Source organism: Mastigoproctus giganteus, chromosome 10, assembly GCF_048544385.1.
Source record: "Mastigoproctus giganteus isolate SK-2022 chromosome 10, ASM4854438v1, whole genome shotgun sequence".
In the NCBI taxonomy this organism is placed as follows: domain Eukaryota; kingdom Metazoa; phylum Arthropoda; class Arachnida; order Uropygi; family Thelyphonidae; genus Mastigoproctus; species Mastigoproctus giganteus.
The window spans coordinates 91319809-91339264 of NC_143584.1; the positions used below are offsets into that span (position 1 = coordinate 91319809).

General features: G+C 40.6%; 1 protein-coding gene across 2 annotated transcripts in view; it reads right to left on the minus strand.

Moving 5' to 3' along the window:
• parvin (beta-parvin) overlaps nucleotides 1–19456 on the minus strand; it is a 130826-nt gene that overhangs the window by 39682 nt on the left and 71688 nt on the right. The gene's annotated exons all lie outside the window — the stretch shown is intronic.

Below are 19456 nucleotides of genomic sequence, written 5' to 3' on the forward strand. Positions count from 1 at the left end.
TTCATAGCTTCATATGTTCTTTGCTTATGTTGAATTTATTTTATTGCAAGGTACCACTGTTGGTACCTTGCAATTTCCACAAGAAAAGGTAAAAATTTTGAAGATTATGCTTGCTGAATTTTAATTCTTTTGTTTGTGAAAACATCCTATAGTGCGTGTCCACTGATAAAATTTTGTGTACTGTGTTTTCCTATAAAATTTTACCCTAAAGGGTTGTTATAATGGATCCACAGCCTAGGACTGAAAAGGAACAGGAATGGACAGTATGTTGTAGCTGATGACATTGAATCAGCTCTTTATAATATGTCACCTGATACTGATATAGAATTCTATTCAAGTGATGCTGATTCTTGTTCAAATGCATCTGTTATCAGAACACTACAAACAACAGATGCTGGTTTTACTTGAAGTGATCATTCTTCAGGGATGAAATCTGTTTGCTAAAAAGCAATGCCTACTTGTTCCAGCACCCAGAGAAGCACTCCAGGGCACACATAAAGGACCCTTGCAAATATAAAAAGCAGCAAACATGTTAAGTAGTTACATACAAAGTTTGTTTGAAAATACAGATTTTCCTCTGGAATACTGGTCAAAATTTTTCTAAGAATTGCACTGTGTGCTAATTTAAGAAATTAAATTTCTTGCTGTTTGCAGCACTGCAGTATGCAAAAATTTAAAAAGGGAGGGGATTTGATCTATTAAAGGGGAGGCACATATTAATTAAAAAATTTTATATGAGCAAAAATGATGAATATGGAACTAGTAAGTTATGTAATCCACAATGAAGACCAACTTGTCCAAATGAAATGCTCTATAAACAAATCCATTTATATTAATTTTTATTAAAAGTGGTGTGCCTCCCCTTTCACTAAAATTGGCTACACGGACCTCTGTAAAGTCCTCTTTGTAGTGGACACTTTTTTTTTTTTTTTTTTAGTCCCAATGGTGTCCACTTTAGAGAGGTTTCACCACAGTAGCGTACATTATTAATTAATAATTGATACTGGGAAAATTGCACTTTCATAAATTTTACTATCTCCTCTCAGAGCCATATACTGGACATTTCAAGAAGCTTGGCATTTTTTTTTTTTTTTAAGATTGCCATACTTGGACAGGTACTCCAAATGTAATCTCACAATTTCCTCAAGCAGTGTAATCTTTCCGTTTCTACAAGCAAGTGCTCAATAAATCACATGCAGGATAGCAAGGGCTTTACTGCTAGTCTACACTGCACAGAAAACTTAATTTACCGTAACCCCAAAATCTTTTTCTTTTTTCTACCATTTTAATTTCAAATGCTCTAAATGTGTAATTTTTTTTTGGACTGTTAATTCTAGAGCTGCCACCCCCCCCCTCAAATCACAAGACAAAATGGCTTCAACATGAAGAATATCAAAAATAAGCATAACATTCTGTATTTCTTAGGAATTAACAGAACTAATAATAATTATTATTAAATTGTTTAATTGTCACTAATTTTAATTTGATTATAAAAAATAAAAATAAATGAATAAAAGAAAACAAGAAAACAAATATAAAATAATTATTAAATTGGATGGAGTTAGGAGGATTATCCTTTTCTCTCATTTTATTATTATTATTAACAGTGATCCTAATGCTTACAGCAGAACAAACTTTAGTTTGTTCTGCATTGGTCATTAACCATTCCTTGGCATTGGTCATTACCCACTCTCCCAATATTGAGAGCATCAGTAAATTTTGATATCACTCCTTATATCCCATCATTAACAACATTTAAGAAAATCAGAAACCAGAAACAACAGTGGTACCAGTACTGATCACTGAGTGTCCCCATTTCTAACCCTAGGCCAAGTAACCATTAACCAAGTGATGAGTAACCATTAATCACAATCTTCTGCCTCTTGCCCTGAAGCTTATCTGTGACCCGAGCCAAATAGTTTGCTAAAATTCAAATAAACAATAATCAAAATTATTTCTACATACAACTCATGAGTGACTGTTTCAAAACAGATAACCACATTACCATAGATATTTGGATGCAAGTCAAGAGATTTCCATATATTTTGGTTATTTTCATAAACAAAAAGTACCAGGTTGCCTTATATATGAGGTGTAGCATTAAAGTTCCCAGACCAGTACTATTGCAGCCGTGTTTGATGAATTTGAAAATAAACAGAAGTGGTATGTTGTAGTTCAAACTTCCTCCGACAGTTGGTGGTATGGAGACTGTCCAGTAGGCTGACAGGTTGCTAGTAACAATCAGTTTTGTCAGTAGCATTAGCATTCACAGTTTTATTATTATTATTATTAGACATATGATGCAAAGAAGTCTGTGGCTTATGCTACACCAGCCAAAGAAAAAAAAAAATGTGAGTTACCACGAGAGAGAGAATCACCAAGAGGGAGAAGAATAACGATATCTAGCGCTCAGGACCCTGGGTGTGCCAAGCCCATACCAGATGCGAGCTCCTGGGGCAATAAAACAACAAACGAAATATCAAATTTCGTTTTTAAACTGAGAAAATCTGCGAAGAAACATGAAAATTTAAAAACTGCTTATGATGATGAAACGTCAAGTCATACCAGCATGCTTGAATGGCATAAGTGGTTCAAAGGAGAACATGAGGATGTTTGCAATGATCCAAGAAAGAGACGTCTGTCAACTTCTTGAAATAAGCTGCATAAGTTCAGGAAATTATGGCAAGAGATTGTCACTTAACCCTCAAAATTATGGCTGATCAAGTTGGATATGAACAAGGAGACAATTAGGCAAATTATGAATGAAGATTTAGGAAACAAGGAAGGTCTGTGCAAAATCTGTGCCACACAGCCTCATGGATAAGCAAAAACAATGAAGAGTGTCATTATGTGAAGATGTCATCCAAACTTGTGAAGACAATCCTAATTTCCATGGTTGTGTTGTTATAAAAAAAAGAGTGTTCCGTTTTTCAGTATGACCCAGAGACAAAGCCCAGGATCACACAATTTGATTGTTTTTTGACAAATACAGTGCAAGTCACAAAAAAATTGCATCAGAATGGAAGAGAATCAATGCTACATTCCACATACAGGTGCTTTAAAGTACATTTCCTGTGTGAGGCTGCAATTTCGAGAGAGAAAGAAAAAGAGAGAGAGAGAGAGAGAGAGAGAGAGAGAGAGAGAGAGAGAGAGATATATATCACCAAGAAAGCAAAGAATGACAATATCCAGCTCAGGACCCTGGGTTTGCCAAGCCCATACTCACCAGATGTAAGCACCTGGGGTTAATTTAACAAAGTATTACAAAAATTAAACTGTTACCGAAACTTCATCCACTAGCAAAGTATAAATGAAGTTACTGAAATTACCGAAGAAAAAAGTTACTTAGCAGAAACAGCTCTTTCATAGTATTGCAGAAATCAATTTCACATAAATTACTGAAATAAAATTTAAAAACTTTAAATTTTAAAATTACAGGGACAGGATAGTCAATAATGCATCACTGCACTATTGTCTGTCCTGTTCTCGCGTAGACAATTAGGTGATGAAATAGTGTGAGGTTACAACCCAGTTGTAACCTCACACTATTTCATCACCTAATTATCTACTGAGAATCCTCAAATGGAATGTGTTTGCTTTAACATTTCCTGGTGAAAGAAGGATGCTGTTTCTCAATGTTTCTTCAGTTATGGCATCACCATAGGTATCATTGACCAAGTCCTCCTCTCCTTACACATCTTGGGAGAGATAATAAATTGTTCTATATCACCATTACCCCCTGGCCAACCACTGGCTAAATGCTTCTGCATCGTCTCTTGTGTTATGCTTAAGAATGAATGCTCAAACAATGGTCATGGTGGGGAATCAATCAAAGTTCGTGACAATTTGGCTTCACCCCACTTTCATACCAACTGATAGCAGTTGTGAACAACCAATAAGCTTCTTAAATTACAATTTGCTTACATCACCAAAACCATACCTGGGTTGGTTAGTTACATGAGGAAGAATTACACAAATTATTAAAGGAGTTGAACAAATGACTTGAGCAGTGTTTTTTTTTTTTTTTTGCTGCTGATGCTACTCCTTGCATCATTTGCCACTACTAATACTCATAATGTTATCCTGTTTCTTTGTTTCTTGCTAGTTAAGGTTGAACAGTAAACTCGATTTATCACCATTTGCATCACTCACTCTGACCTTTGGAAACATAGTCCTATTTCACCTATCCCCAGGTACCTCCGTAGCCAGGTGGGCAGGAGCAGGAGCAGCAGTGCGTAGCACACATTTCTTGATTAGACCGGGGTTCGAGCCTGTGACCACCAAATACGGAGGATGCGGAAAGGTCAGGGAATGACCACCGCACATCCCCGGAACAATATGGCCTTAGTTGCTAATGCTCCTAAAAAACCAAATAACAACCTATCCTCATCGTATAAAATATTCTCCATTTTTCTGAAAATAGAGCTAACAAAAATAACTATTTTCTGCGGGACCAGTATCTTCTGGTTGGTTCTACCAGAAGGCCATAAAAGTAGAAGCTGGCGTGAGTGTATGAATGAGTGGATTTTTCATGCTCACAATGTAATCTTTAATTTGATCATTACTGAATTTTATTCTTAATATCTGCATTGAGAATTACTGATTTGTATATTACAGAAACTTAAATAGGTTTCTGTAAGATACAAATAGGTTTTTGAAAGGTAAATACTTCTCAAAACTTACCAATAGACTGATCTTGGTTTTGAACAAATATGATTAATCCAAAAAAAAAAAAATGTGGGAGGTTAGTATTTAGGTGCAGAGATATAAGCTATATAAGCTTGCTTTCTTGCATCATTTGCCATTACCAATACTAATAATTTAATCAAGACTGACAGTTAATCCATATAGTTGAAAGTGAAATTGGTATTTCTTATGGGATATATCCATCAATTTTAACACAAGAATTTCAGAATTTAATACATTTCACTCAAGTGTGTGCCTCACATCCTAACTGATGATTAAAGAGAGGTGACATCTCATATGATAAGATCTTCATTAATGTATTGCTACTGATCCACCCTTTGTTTCTTCCATTGTTATTGGTACAAAACTGTTAGTATGTGGCTATGACCTAGAAGCAAGTCCTCTCAATGAAAGGCTCCATCATATCTATGGCCCCAAAAAAGCAAGACAATCTTGAGCGTATGTGAAAATTGTGCCTATCATATATTCTGGCTCACAGGATTCATTATGAATTCATAAGTTCATTATTAACTTATCTAGCACAGTCAGACCAAGAAGTAGGAACGCAAACACTTGTATGGCAAATGCACTATGCTATTTCCAGAACTGGTGCTTGTATCATGACATCCTGCACACTTGGCATTTTCCATTCAAGAACTTCTTGCGAAGCATACTTCTCTGTAGTCCCCATCAGTTATACTCACTAAACTTTACTTACTGTGATTTTTTTTTTTTTTTTTTTTTTGTTTCCCAAGTTTGGATCCCTCTGGAAAAATCACATTTTTGCAATGAAGAAGTTATTCAGAATGTAATGATGGAATTATTAGCAATTCCAAAAGAAGACAAGAATGCTTCTAGAAATTGCAGAAGTGTTGGAATCAGAGTGGACAATGTCAAAGAGCATACTTCGAAGGAAATCCATCCAAAAGCCATTGAGGTTTATCACTGCCTAAATATAGTTCAGTCATCAAACTTTCTCACCTCATATACTCGTATAAAATGCACAAACATCAATTAAATAGAAACATTCACACCACTAAAATAACATACAAGTGCCTTGAACAACAAAGAATTCAACATTTAAGAAATATTTTTAAAAAAAGTTTAAAAAATTTAAATACCACTAAAATTAAGTCTAGCTAACCAACTAATCTCCTGAGTAAGTTACAGAACCAACTGCTAAGATAGTTTCACACCATGGATAACTTCTAAGGTTGACGTTTTTACGAATGCAAGCTTATGCAGCATCAGCCAAAAAAAAAAAAAAAAAAAAAAACCACTTCCACTTCACCCCTCTGTTCATTGTTCAAAAGTTCAAAAGGATAGGTGGAATAGGACCAGGGTATGTCTCTCAGGGGGCAAAAGGCGATGATGTAGAGTAGATATCATTTTTTAAGGGCACAAAAGGTGATATTGTTGTACATGTTGGCACTAATGACATTAAGTGTAAGAGATCTACAAACTTACTTAAGAAGTACATGTCAATGTTGAAAAAAAGTTGTAAGTTAGGGTTAAATTTGAATGTGTCTGCAATTCTGTCCAGACAAGACAGGATTGGTTTGGTTTGTTTGGATTTTTTTGGCGCACTAGCAACTACGGCTATGGTGCGCCAAGACTAGGTAATATTTAAAAATTTTTTTTTTTTTTAAATTCTCGGTGGCCTAATTAGTAAGGCCACCATGTCCATATATATAATAACATTGATATAAAAAATAAATCAATAAAAACGTAACAATAACATAAATTAAATACAATTAAAAACTTTTATTAATTTAAAATAGATAAAAACAGCCGACACGTTGTCATTGTCAGATAAAATCTGACTGAGTATATACGGCTCAGTCAGATGATTAAAAGCGGTAAGACGGATATTGTTAAAATCTGAACAGTCAATTAAAAGGTGTCTAATCGTTAAAACTGTGCCACAGGACACACACATAGGAGGGTCACCAGCCCTCAGCAAAAAAGAGTGAGTTAAATGACTGTGTCCTATGCGGGTCCGGGCAAGAACAACTTCCTCCTTACGATTCCTGCGCAGACTAGACTGCCACGGTTCAATTACAGGCTTTATACGATATAATTTATTTCCAGTCTGTTTATTCCACGATTCCTGCCATTGGGAATGAACCTTTTGATGTACTATTTGCCTGTAGTCTGTATAGGGGACTAGCAGGCAGCGGTTATTATTGGGAATTGCTGATTTGGCTGCGGCGTCAGCCAAATCATTTCCCCTAATCCCAATGTGGCTGGGAATCCAGCAGAAGCGGATGTCATATTCGCGTTCATGGAGAACGTGAATCTTCTGCTGAATGCTAGACAGGACTGGGTGAGGATTATACCTCACAGATATTAAAGCCTGTAACATGCTAAGAGAGTCGGTATATAAAATGAACCGTTGGTATTGGCATTTACTAATGTGTTCCAAGGCTAACTCTACAGCGTGCAGCTCTGCAGTAAATATGCTGCAATCAGAGGGAATCTGCTCTGATATAGTGCCGTCTGTGAAGACAGCAGCAGATCTCACATATGATTCTGACTTCGAACCGTCTGTGTAGACTGGCGCGAAGTCGGAATATTCAGTTCGGTGTGCTGAATGAAGCTGCAGGTAGACACATGATGGCGTGTCCGACTTTCCCCAGTTTCTAAGCGACAAGTCGCATGCCGGGACACGAGCATGCCAGGGTGGAAAGGGTTGCTTTGATGTTTGGGCAACCTTGTCTACCTTGATATTAAGTTCTTTGAGTAGCTCTTGGAAACGAATACCAAAAGGACGATTGGCAGTCTTACGAGTATTGTATAAATTTTCCCATCGTGGCTCAAAAACGAATGGCCACGTAGGATGGTCTGGCAGGGATTTCAGTTTTAAAGCATACTTTAAACACAACTGCTTACGTCGAAGCGATAACGGTGGTTCGTTTGCTTCGACGTATAAGCTCTGGACAGGAGATGTGCGATATGCTCCAGTAGCAATACGTAGGGCCTGATGATGGACGGGGTCCAGCCATCGCAGGACACTGTCTCTGGCTGAGGAATATACCTGGGACCCATAATCTAATTTGGATCGCACAAGTGCACGGTAAAGCCGTAGAAGGGTGCATCGGTCTGCACCCCAAGATAAGGAGGAGAGCGAGCGGAGCATATTAAGGGCTCTTGTGCACTTTGTGCGGAGTTGACGAATGTGATCCAAAAAGGTCAATTTTTTATCGAATATGAGTCCCAAGAATTTTGTGTTCGCTGCTACTGGAATAGCATTTTGTCCGAGCCTTAATTCAGGTTCAGGATGAAGATTACGCTTGCGACAAAAGTGTATGCAAACGGTCTTCTCCGGCAAGAACCTGAAGCCATTAGCAAGTGCCCAGGAACTTAGACTATCAATGGCTTTCTGCAGTTGTCGTTCAATAACCCTCATGTTGCACGACTGGCAAAAAATGCTAAAGTCGTCAACATAGAGGGCACTGTTTACAGTTGGAGGAAGTTGTTTTGTGATGGAATTTATTTTTATGGCAAAAAGCGTGACACTTAATACTGACCCTTGTGGTACTCCCTCCTCTTGGCTAAAGGAGCGAGAGAGTGAGGATCCCACACGAACTTGGAACGATCGATTGGCTAAAAAGTTTTGAATAAAAAAGGGCAGGTGCCCTCTTAGGCCTAGGCTATGTAAATCTTTTAAAATGCCAAATCTCCAAGTTGTGTCATACGCTTTCTCCATGTCAAAGAACACCGACACCAAGTGTTCGCGTTTTAGGAAAGCATCCCGGATGGATGCTTCCAATCTAATAAGGTGGTCCAAAGTGGACCGGTTCCTTCGGAAGCCGCACTGGATGTTGGAGAGAAGGTCATTTGATTCTAAATACCATATTAAACGAGAATTGACCATTCTCTCCAGGATTTTGCACAGACAGCTAGTCAGAGCAATAGGACGATAGTTGGTGGTGGCTTTTGGATCCTTTCCTGGCTTAGGAAAGGCAAGAACGATTGCCTTTCGCCAGGAGTCCGGAAACTGCCCTTCAGTAAAGATTCTGTTATACAGAAGGAGCAGACAATCCATAGATTTTGGTGAAAGATGTTTAATCATTTCATAATGGATGCCATCTGGTCCAACAGCACTTGCTTTGGAAAGAGCGAGGGCTCTTTTCAGTTCCTCTATAGTGAATGCCCCGTTGTAGGGATAGAGGCCCTTGGTCTTAAAATTAAGTGCGTGTTTTTCCATTTTATCTTTCAGGACCAGGAACTCTGGGGAGTAGAAGGATGTTGCGGAGATGTTAGAGAATGTTTCCCCAAGAGCGTTGGCTATTGCAGTTGGATCTGCAATAGCGCATCCATTATAATCTAGGATTGAAGAAGGGTGGGATGTATATTTCCCCTTCATTTTCCGGATTTTATCCCAGACTACCTTAGAGTTGGTAGACTGGTTAATAGATGATGTAAAACGGATCCACGATTCCTTTTGACTCTGACGACGGATGTAGCGTGCTTTGGCTCGTGCACGTTTGAAGGCTATAAGGTTGTTCGTGGTAGGATATCGGCGAAATATCCCCCACGCTTTGTTTTGAGCCTTTTTTGCTGCTGTGCATTGTGAATTCCACCAAGGTTTAGGAAATGGTGGAAACCGGGCTGATGTTTTTGCGACAGCATTAGCAGCTGCTTGGACAGTGATTTCTGTGATGTACTTTACTGCGTCATTGATAGGCTCTTGACTGACTGTACTAAGATCAAAATTTGCCTGATGTTGAAAGGCAGTCCAGTCAGCCTGATCAATCTTCCACCGTGGTAACCTGAAAGGAAGACATGGTCTCCCACTGTGTAGCAGGGTTATCACGGGGAAGTGATCGCTACCGTATGGATTTTCCTCCACTTCCCATGTGAGTGAAGGGAGTAGAGAAGGGGAGCAGATAGAGAGATCAATGGCAGAAAAAGTACGGGTAGGCGTGTGGAAGAAGGTGTTTGTTCCAGTATTTAGAAGGGAAAGGTCATTGTCATTGAGCATACGCTCTATGACTCGTCCCCTTCCGTTGATGTTAGCACTACCCCACAGGGTGTTATGTCCGTTAAAATCCCCGAGAATTAAGAAAGGGGGAGGCAGCTGCGTTAGAAGATCATCAAGGTCTGCCTGGGTGATGTCAGTTCCAGGCGGCAAATAGATAGAGCAGACGGTTAATAAAAATCCCACCGTAAGGCGAATTGCGACGGCTTCTATGCTAGTTGTAATTGGCAAGGGCTGCACTGGGGTCTGGTTACCCACAAGGATAGCCACTCCCCCATGTACAGAACCCTCCGCAATTCTATCCTTACGAAAAATTGTGGTGTTATGCATCGTGGGATCGTCATTTGCCTTTAGGTATGTCTCCTGCAAGCAAAAGCAAACTGGCTCGTGCTTTTGCAGGAGGGCCTTGATGTCATCAATGTTTCGCCGGAATCCACGACAATTCCATTGTAGGAATTTAGCCATTATGTTGGCTTGGTGGGTCCATCAGGCGGCTTCCGAGGTGCTGAGGGCTTACTTTTATCAGTCTTGGATTTGTCCTTTTTGGGGAAGAAAGGACGCTGTCCCGTGTCCATTTCCTCCTCCGCGAAGAGTTCCAAGACTGACTCTTCGGGTACCTCCTTCCGCTCCACATCCATCTTTTCTTGGGTACTAGGGGGGACTTCCCCTTTCTTATTCTTTTCTTTCATAATTGTCTTTGTTACTTGTGGAGCATTAGGAGGTACCGATATAGGAGTGGCAGCTGATTGGTCCTTCTGTGTAGGTTTTTGCGAACTTAAAAGATACCGCGCGATGGGAGTGAAAGACTCCTTTGGAGGAATGGTCATGTCCGTCTGAGTTCCGACGGAACATCTCCCTGCTACCTTCTGGGCGTAGGTAGGTCTGTTGGTATTCAGGGGTTTGACCGATTTCCTTGCCTCCTGGTATGATATGTTAAGCTCTGCCTTCAGCCGTTGAATCTCTTTTTCTTCTTTCCACCTCTGGCATGCTCGTGAATAGGCCGGGTGTTCGCCTTCACAGTTAATACAGGTGGGTTTTGCGGCTGAACATGCTGTTGTTTCGTGGTCCTTTGCACCGCATCGAGCGCATGCAAGGACTCCACGGCAGGCCATTTGAGAATGTCCATACTTCTGGCATTTGAAACACCGTAAAGGGTTCGGAATGTATGGACGCACTGAACAGTTGATGTAACCAGCTTTAATCTCATCAGGAGGTTTAGGAGTGTTGAAAGTCAGGATAACGCTCCTGGTCTTAACTATTTTTCCATCCCTTCGCGCAGTGATTCTCTTGACGGCAATGACTCCCTGTGGTTTTAATTCGGAGCAGATTTCCTCCTCGTATACGTCGAGAAGGTCCCACTCCGAAATGACACCTCTAGATGAATTGAGTGTTCTGTGTGGTGTCACTGTTATAGGGATTCCTCCGATAGATGTTGTTCGGAGTAGGTGTTCAGATTGCCTGTCATTTGTAGTTTCAATTAAGAGGTCTCCAGAGCGGAGCCTCTTAACTGATTTGGGTGAACCTACTAACCCATCTATCCCTTTCTGTATAAAGAAAGGTGACATTTTTCCAATCGGTTTTTCATTGGTGGAGTGCATGATTAAAAACCGCGGGATAGGACCTGATGGTAATTCAGTCCGCTGCCTCTTTGAAGCAATATTGCTGTCAGTGTCTGTGTTTTCAGATAGGGGCCGGGTTGGGGCCCCTGAAGAAATGAGTTTATCAGGATTCATGGAATTTATTAAAGTGTTCAGTGCCCGGGCTCCCCACCCACCACGGAGCCCAAAGGGACGCCCACTACCCGGCATGCAATAAATGCGCTCGGGAGTGGGACGCCAGGGCTACCCAGACACTATACCCGCACCGCCGCCAGCCTGAATCCTGTCCCTCGGACCATGAGGGTAGGGGCATGGCATTGACACGGTTGACCCTCGCAGGCGAACCTACTAGCCGATTGATCCTAGCTGGGCCTTCCAGGACCACCCGTCTTGTCGAAGCAGGGGCCAAAGTGGTGTATTGAAGCTGGGCCCCTCAACCACCAGGATCCCCCTTTCCGAATTTCCACGGGTCGCAGCGCACGGCAAACACGCCGGATTCCATTGATGTAAGCCCGGAACCTAGGCTGTGGGCGTTGGATCCCAGTGATGCTAGTCTGGAAGTCCAGCAGCGCCAGACAAGACAGGAAAGAGTACATGATGAGATACTTGTCAATCAATTCAGCCCTGGAGAGATTGTGCAAGGCTAATGGGGTAGAATTTTTCCCAGCGTGTTTTAAGCTAGTTAACATGAGAGACTGCTTCTACAGGGATGGTATACACTAAAATAGAATGGGTGCAAGAATATTTATTCATGCTATTGAGGCAGTTGAAATGTAATTTCAACTGCCTCAATAGGCAGTTGAAATTACAGGCAGAGGAAAATGTAATTCTTGCACTGCTTCTATTGGAATGAGCAGCAGCCTGGAAAGTAAGTTGCTGGGAGTTATCGAGAAACAAGTAAATATATGGGCTATGTTAAGGTAACAAAGAGTAAGAACAGGTGTATGTATACTTGCATGTACACTAATGTTAAGAGTATAGTATATAAATTTGATGAATTTGAGGTGCTGGTCAAGACATCAAAGGCAGATATTGTTGGGATATCAGAGGTGTAGTGTCACACAGATATAAGGAATGCAGAATTAGAATTTGGGAGTACGTGTACAAAAAGGATAGAAAGGGAGGAGGTGATATACTGCTCATTAAAAAATACACAAAATCTAAGGCAGTGCATCCAATTGACACTGGTGGACAGTGCAATGTTCAGTCAGTTTGGTGTGAAATAAGCACTGGGAAGGCAAAAATGAGGGTAGGAGTGTGTTATAGGTCTAATGACTCTGATGAGTACAATGAACAGCTATACATAAAAATAGAGTGGGCCAGTAAATCAGAATGTCTTATAACGGGGGATTTTAACTACCCAGATATTGACTGGAACTTGTGGATTGGTCACTCACACACTAGCAAGACTTTTGTGAATTTACTGGATGATTGTTTTCTACAGCAGAATTTTCAAGAGATAACACAGGGAACAATGCTCTTGATCTGATTATCGGCAGTGAATATTCATGCATTAAGAATTTGCAGATAAAGGAACCACTAGGTGGCAGTGATCATAGTGTACTGATGTGATATTTACTTAGAGATGTAACTACCATCAGGGATAAAGGGTTTTTGCTTTCGTAAAGGTGATTACAGTTGTCTCAGACAGTTTTTATATTCTATACAGTGGAGTCAACTGATGATACCAATAGAAAATTCTAAATGGGAAGCATTCGAGGAATTAATCTTGGAAGCTACTAGGCTTTTCATACCAACTAAGAAATACTGTTCACAGTTTAGGCTCAAATGGATGCAGATGAACTAATGAGACTTGTGGCAGAGAAATAAAATGAATGGTATACATACAAATTCTCAGGCCACACAGAAGCCTATGGTAGATATAAACTAGTCTGTAACCAAGTCACAAAGGAGATTACGCAAGCGAAGACAGATTACAAGAAATCTTTGGCAAAGGATGCAAATAAAATCAACAAAGACTTCTTTACTTATATAAACTCTAGAAGGAAGGAAGTGAATCAGATTGGACCACTTGATACCGATAATTCAATTGTTGATGACCCTGCTCAGACAGCTCAAACTGAATGAGTGTTTTGCATCTACATTCATACATGAGGAATTCTGTAGGGAAGTGGAGGACAGGAGCTTATTAAACTCTAACAGGGAGCTAAACGATTTTGCAATAATTGAGAGCGAAGTGGAGGAAAAATTGTTAAAGATAAACATAAGAAAGGCACCTGGAGTAGATGGAATCTATCCAGTTATATTAAAGGTGGTGGCAAAGGAAGGAAGTAAGCAAACCCTTAGCCATAATTATGAGAGTATCCTTGGAATTGGGGGGGGGGGGGTCCCTCAAGGGCTGAAGATGTGCAAATATTTACTTACTTACTCCACGTTGCTACGATCCTTGTAGAACCTTGGCCTCCTCAAAGTTTTTTCTCCAGCCGTCTCTTTCCCTGGCCATTGTTCTCCATCATCTCACCTTAAGCTGTCATAGGTCATTCTCTATGTCGTCCACCCACCTCCTCAGTTTTCCTCTCATTCTTCTTCCTCCCAATTGCCCTTCCATTGCTTTCCTTGGCCATTTGTTTTCCTCCATTCGTATCATGTGGCCTGCCCATCTAAATCTTGAGCTCTTTATCACTCCCACTATATCCGGTTCTCCACACAGTTCCTTCAGCTCTTGGTTTGTCCTTATTTCCCACTCTTCCCTGACTTTTATAGGGCCAAAGATTTTCCTTAATATCTTCATTTCCACACATTTAAAGATTTTTCATCCTTTTTATTAAGCACCCATGTTTCACTAGGATAAGTCACGATAGGTCGTACCACTGTTTTATATAACACTAATCTCATTCTTCTAGAGAGCAGCTTTGATCAAAAGTGTTTCTGCAGCGAAAGCTAGCGTCTTGGTTTTACTACTGTCATGTAGAATCACAGCTCCCAGATATTTGAAGGATTCTGTTCTATTGAAACTATGCTTTGCTGTTTGCCAGATCTGTTGGGTACTTTGTTTCTCCTTCCTACTTGTAATCATAAACTTCATTTTATTTTCATTTACCTTCAACCCTTTCTGCTTCTTTCTCAAACTCTTTAAAAGCTGTCCTCAGAATATGTGAGTTTCTGGAGGTCATCACTACATCATCTGCATAGGCAAAGTGCTGGTAGAGTCTGTTATATATGATCCCATTGGAGGTGGCTGATACTTTCCTCATAACCCTCTCCAACACCAAGTTAAAAAGGACAGGTGACAAAGGGTCCCCCTGTCTCAGCCCTCTCCTCAACTTCAAAGGACTCTTCCCTTGCACCTTAACCTTGCACTTGTTTCCTTCCAGCATGATCTTTGTCAGCCTTACAAGTTTTTTAAGTATGCTTCCCATTGTTTCCAACAGCTCCAATCTATCCACACTATCATATGCCATGCTGAAATAAATAAAGTGATGGTGCAGATCTACATTACATTCGTAGCAATTCTTCAAGATCTGTCTGAAGGTGGAAATATGGTCAACAGTCGACCTCCCTGCACGGAACCCACTTTGATATCCACCAACTATTCCTTTTGCAAGACTTGCTATTCTTCTAGTCAGGATGAAGGATAAAATCTTATATGTTGTACTAAGTAGGGCAACCCTGCTGTAGATTACCACTGTCTTCCAGTCATTTGTCAATTCTTCTCTTTCCCATATATCCGATATAAGCTGATGTAATTTTTGGATCAGTTTCTCGCCACCTGCCTTTATGAGTTCTGCTGGGATATTATCTTCTCCGGGTGCTTTGTTCTTTTTAGCCTTTTGGACTACATCTTGTACCTCTTCCATTGTTGGGTCCAAGATACCTTCAACATTATTTTTTTCTTCTTTCTCTTCTACAATTTCTTCTGGGCATGTCTGTTATTTATTAAGCAAGGAATTAAAATGTTCCTTCCAAACTTCTGTGATCTCCACTACTCCCCCCACTATTTCTCCTTTCTTATTCTTACACGGGTTAAGACGGGGCTAGAAACCTTTTTTTTACATTTCCTACTTTATAGAATTTCCTGATCTGCCCTCTGTTGTATTCTTCTTGCATTTTTTCCTATTCTTTTCTTTTGTTTACATACTGACTTTGCTTTGGCTCTTTTGACCGTATTCTTTCAATATTCTCAGTATTCTTTCTAGTTCCTCTCTGTAACATTTTCTGCCTGGCTTGGTTTCGTTCTTCCAGAATCTTCTCACAGTCCTGATTGAACCAGTCATTTCTCACTCTTTTTTGTTCCACTCCAAGTGCCTCTTCTGCTGCTACACTCAGTACTTCCTAATATCTTCCCATTTTTTTATTGATGAGCTCACTATCCTGTTGTTGGTGTTTCTCCAGTTGTTCCTCGACTTTCATTCTAAATCTTTCTCTAGTATCTTCATCTTCTTTAAGCTTATCTTGTTGATATCTTTTCTTTGTTGTCTCTCCTTTCCCTCTATATACCTTTGAGAGCCTATTTTGCAGATGGCACCATAAAATGGTCCGAATCACAATGTCCCCTCCCGTAACTCCTCACATCCATTACATCTGTAGCATGACTGGTATTAATGAGGATGTGATGTATTTGATTACGTGTGACACCATCAGGTGATATCCAAATTTCTTTGTGGATATTCTTAAATGGAAAATTTGTGCCACTAATGCTCAAGCCTTTCCCTCTTGCAAAGTCTATTAGCATTACTTGTTTCATGTAAGCTGTTTCTTCCTATAGTTGGTATGTGCACTTCCTCTCTCCCTACTTTGGCATTGAAATCTCCAAGGATGAGTTTAATATCGTGTCTTGAAGCCTCATCTAATGTTCTCTCCAGTACTTTGTAAAAGGCATCCTTTGTTTCATCCTCTGCATTCTTCTGTCAGAGCATGTACACCGATCATGAAAGTGTTAAAAAAGACCCCCTCTAAGCCTTAGCGTACATATTCTTTTATTGATTACACTATAACTCATCATTCGTGCTTTAATGTCCTTCTTAATCATAAAGCCTGTTCCCAGAACGTTGTCTTTGCTTCCACTATTTACTAGGGTGTATTCTCGGAGGTCTCTAATTTCTACGTTTCCCCATCTTATCTCTTGTAATGCTGCTACACTTATGTTATATCTCTTCAATTCTTTCTCTAATTTCCTGCTTGTTCCTGGTTGGTACAAATTTCGGATGTTCCACGTAGCTACAAAAATCTCTTTAATCCTTTTGGCATGCTTGGGTTGAATTCCATTTGAGACAGTCCATCTATTTCCTTAAGGTTTTGTAATGTTATGTTTGTTTTCTGGGGTGGGTTTGTTAGCCCCAGGCCCAACCCCCAACCTGGAGGACCAGGATATATATCTTAGTCCGAGTCATCACCTGTAACCTGTCCAGCATGGAAGGCCCTGCTGGTAGTAAGACTACTGCGGTTTTAGCTCACAGGATCATTTGGTCACACAAGCCCTACCACTACAACAAAGTGGAGATACCTTTGGGGGGGGGGGAGAGATGTGCAAATGCATCTCCAATTTACAAATGGGACTCAAAGGGTGACACAAGTAATTACAGACCTGTTAGTTTAAGTTCTGTTCCGGGGAAAATAATGGATTTAAAGAAGCATTGCAGGATCATCTAGACAAGACTGTAGTAATAATTCAGACACAGCACAGGTTTGTTAAGGGGAAGTCTTGTCTGACCAATTTGACTGGATACTATGACGTGGTCACAAAAGAACTAGATGCAAAAAATAATTCTGATATCATATACTTGGATTTCAGAAAAGCTTTTGATATTGTTGCACATGCAAGACTACTGTACAAATTGGAGCAGTATGGCATTAAGGGCAAGTTTCTACAATGAATAAAAGGATGGTAGAGTGGGAGAAGACAGAGAGTGGTAATCAATGGACACTGCTCTTCATGGACTAATGTTATTAGTGGAGTTCCCTAGGATTCAGTGTTGGACCCATTGTTTTGTATATTTATCAGTGATATTGATGAATGTATATGAGGATTAATGTCGAAGTCTGCAGATGATACAAAGGTTTGCAGGGTTGTTAACGAGACTGACAGTATGCTAGCTACTGCAAGAGAATTTAGAAAAGTTGGGCAGATGAGCTGAGAAGTGGCAACTGAAGTTTAACATTGACAAATACAAATTGCTGCATATTGGTAGAAGTAACCCCCAGAGAAACGTATCAACTGTGTGGTACTTCACTCTGAATGGTAGAGAATGAAAAAATCTTGGGGGTAACTGTGTGGTACTACACTCTGAGTGGTAGATAATGAAAAAAACCAGGGGGTAACTGTGCAGTCAGATATGAGGTTTTCTGAGCAGTGCAGACAGGCTGCCAGAGCAGGTCATGGGATATTTTCAATGATATACAGAAATAAGGAGGCAATTATCCCTTTGTATAAGGCAATGGTCAGGCCACACCTTGAGTACTGTGTACAGGTCTGGTGGCCTTATTTTAGGAAGGACGTAGAGTTGCTAGAACAAGTACATTGTCATTGTTCTAGACAAGTATCCATCTCCACCATATATTCTGTATTAAATAGAATTTAAAAAACAGCCCACTCTGCCACCAGAGGGGAAAAACAGCCAAAGGGGATGTGTGCCACCTGGTTCCCCACCCCTAGGCTTGTTAGAGTTTAGGGATGGGGATGAGCTCATTAGGGCTCATCCGCTGAGAATAAGTAACAGTCTTCTCCTTTGGTGAAGCATTACTTATTCGAAGTAGTGCAATATCATGGCAACTCCTGAAGGTATTCACAATATGAGATATAACTTACACAATGTTGCTTTTGAAAAAATTTGCTAATTCAGAGTTTAGCTGTATATTAATATGATGCATTTGCACTAACTTGTACGTAGTCTAATTCTCTTGCAGCCTGAGGCATAAGCCCTTAATGCATCTTAGTCTTAATTCATCTGATACACCCTCATGCATCTCTCATATTGTGGAGTTATACTTCATAACTGTTTTGCCATCATTACATCACTTGGGTACTTACCCATCCACCGAAGAAGGGCCAAATAACCCTGAAACGGTGCCCTCTGGGTGGTGGTATCCACTGAGAATAAGTAACAACAGTCTTCTCCTTTGGTGAAGCATTACTTATTCGAAGTAGTGCAATAGCATGGCAACTCGTGAAGGTATTCACAATATGAGATATAACTTAAACGATGCTGCCTTTGCAAAAATTTGCTAATTCAGAGTTTAGCTGTGTACTAATATGATGCGTTTGCACTAACTTATACATAGTATAATAATAAATTGAAGTTTAAACTTCAATCTGTCGTGGTAATTGATTGCTTAAATACAGAGTCAAGTCACAATATTATGACCACCCCCCAATGCAGACGTCACACATGCCTAGCAAATCATACAGCACATGTGTCAAGTTCACACACTGCAAGCATTTAAGACTTGATGTTTGGCATCCATGAACACAGTAAGAGCTTCTGCCATGGGCAAAGCACGCAACCTATCAGACCTGGAAAAAGGCATGATCATCGGCTATCGGGCCAGGGGTGCCAGCATTTCTGAAACAGCGGACTTTGTGAAATGCTCACTTGCTGCAGTGGTGAAAGTGTATGACGAATGGGACAGTTTTGATTACCCGACGTGCCAATTGTGGAGTCCCATGTGCCATTGATCTAAGACGTGAACAACGACTGAGACATTTGGTCAGGACCGATCGGCGTGCTACTGTTGCTGAACTGGCCATCCAAATGAACTGTGGAGCCACCAGAAAGGTCTCCAACACGACAGTGCAGCGAACCCTGTTGCTCATTGGGCTCCAGAGCAGAAGCTTGGTGACAGCACCCATGTTGATGGCCGTTCGTTGCAAACAATGCCATCAGTTTACACAGCAATACCGACACTGCACCCCAGCTGAGTGGCAACGGATAGCCTTCTCTGATAAGTCATGGTTTCTGGTCCACCGGGTGGATGGACAGTGGCATATTAGACTTGAAACCTCTGAGAACAGACACCCAGGCATGATTGTTGGCAGAAGGAAGGCTGGTGGGGTGCCGTTATGGCCTGGGGGAATGTTTTCATGGTGGCTTGGGTCTGCTGATACCTCTGGAGGGCACCCTGAACTCAAATGGTTACCTATCGTTCGTCACCGATCAGGTACACCCATACGTGTTGACCATGTTCCCTGGGAGCGATGGTATCTATCAGCAAGACAATGTGCCATGCCATG